Below are 2,210 nucleotides of genomic sequence, written 5' to 3' on the forward strand. Positions count from 1 at the left end.
TATATATATATATATATATATATATATATATATATATATATATATATATATATATATATATATATATATATATATATATATATATACACGCATACAAATGTATACTGTAACATATACGTGATATTCGAAATATTATAATAAAAAGAAATAAATCAGATAACAGCATAAATATAAATTCATTCATTTATTCTTTTATGTTTAGTATTTATGTAAATGATTTTATCATTGCATAATGTTAACATAAATTAATTCATTATTGTATTGCTTAATGTTTAATGTTAACCGAAGTCAAGGTATATTATTGTTTACATAATGTTAATTAATTTATTAATTTAATTGGAAAAAAAAATCTTCACATGCAATAAATTAATGAATTCAAGAATTATAAATTTGGTATAAATATTTATTATAAATTTAGCGTTATGTTTTTATTTGCAATACAATCTTTTGACTTTATCCAACAAATCATTTGAAATTTAATGTTTTGTAAAAAAAAAATTTCCATTTTAAATAAAATCGTTGCATAATGTATCATACAATTGTTAAAATTATCACCTTTACTTAATTAGGTGATAATTAAAAATTTTTTTTTACTAAATTAAATTATCACCTTTATTTTTCTTTACTAAATTATCACCTTTACTTTACTTAATTAGACGTCTTTTTTATAATGAATAAATTGAATTGATTGCATAAGCAGAATAGAAAGGAAGGGATGATAACAAGGCAAAAGATATGCAAAAGATGATATCATCGCATCAACTGAATTGTCATTTGTATTAATGACACCAGAAATAATTGAAACATACTAAAAGTATAAAAAGTGTGCTTAAATGATTCGAAATCCTCTAATATTCAATATTGTTCTATTATATATTGATTAAAATAACTTGCAATTAATTTTAACTAATTTTTTTTTTCTTTTCTAAAAAACTTTGATTTTTTTATCTGTTGAAGATTATTTTTTCCTTTTTTTTTTCTTTTTTTTTATTATTCCATTTAATTACTTTACTTTAAACGAAGCGAAAAATGAGAATGAATTTATTAAAAAGGAAAAAAATTTTCTTTTGAATTATTTTATTTTACAAAAATCTCTTCAAAATACCGTAGTTAAAATGGAAGCAGGAAAAAAAAGACCCATACTTGTTACAGTAATAACAGTTGCGAAAATTTTCACATTCAATTCTAAAATAGCCTTCATTAGCTATTTCTCATTTAAAAAAATTCAGCAATAAAAAGTAATATGGCATTCCTTAAAATTTTGAATATGCCCTAATAGCATGTTTTTCAAAATGTATTGAAACAAAAAATGTAACTTTATCCCATCGTGTAAATTTTTACAAGCTACAGTATAAATTTTTACAAGCTACAGTACGAAAAAATGAAATATTGTATTAAGATGAAAAAGGTGAGAAAAAAAAGGATAAAAAGAAGTTTTAATTTAAGCATGCATCATATCCTACTTCTCAAAATTTCCAGGGCTTCTCAAATTGCAACTTTTTATCCGCCACATTTCATAGCATCAATATTTACTGTAGCAAGACAAACTTTCCATTTTTCAAAAGTTTTAAAAAAATTAAAATAATTTAAGCTATCCTTTTATTTTAACAAAAAATGAAAATTTTTTTTTTTTGGTGGTAAAATATTTCCTGATAAAAATTATAAGTGTTTTTTTCCTTTTCTTTTTTTTTGTTTATTCATACAGTCATGTCTTTGTCATCAGCCATTCATATCTGTTTGACAATCTCATATAACAATATTCATTATCCTAACTTTTCATTAGCCTTTGTTTATATTCTTGATACTCATCAATTTCTGCTTTCAGATATTTGAAAATATTAAGCAAAAGCTGTCGCGAAGCTCCAAATGAAATGAATTGATTAAATAAACCAATGTACTAATCAATCACACAAATTGTAACAATGTTATGAATCATTTAACCAATCTTACATTCCTCAAATTCATTGTCTCATGTGTTTTTCATTGTTATCTTTATCTAAGTTCACATCCTTTCCTTTTTTTCTATGGACTAATAAGCTAAATTTCTTTGTCTAAGAATCAATCTTAATTGCAATGTTTAATGTCCAAAGACTGCACCGTACATTGTATCTATCCTCTACTCTCTTCGATAAATATTTTTACTACTATCCTCTGTGTCATTACAACCTATTTATCCTCTGCGAATTAATAACTTCCTCCTGAATCGACGA

Source organism: Loa loa (assembly GCF_000183805.2).
Source record: "Loa loa unplaced genomic scaffold supercont3.671, whole genome shotgun sequence".
Taxonomy (NCBI): Eukaryota; Metazoa; Nematoda; class Chromadorea; order Rhabditida; family Onchocercidae; genus Loa; species Loa loa.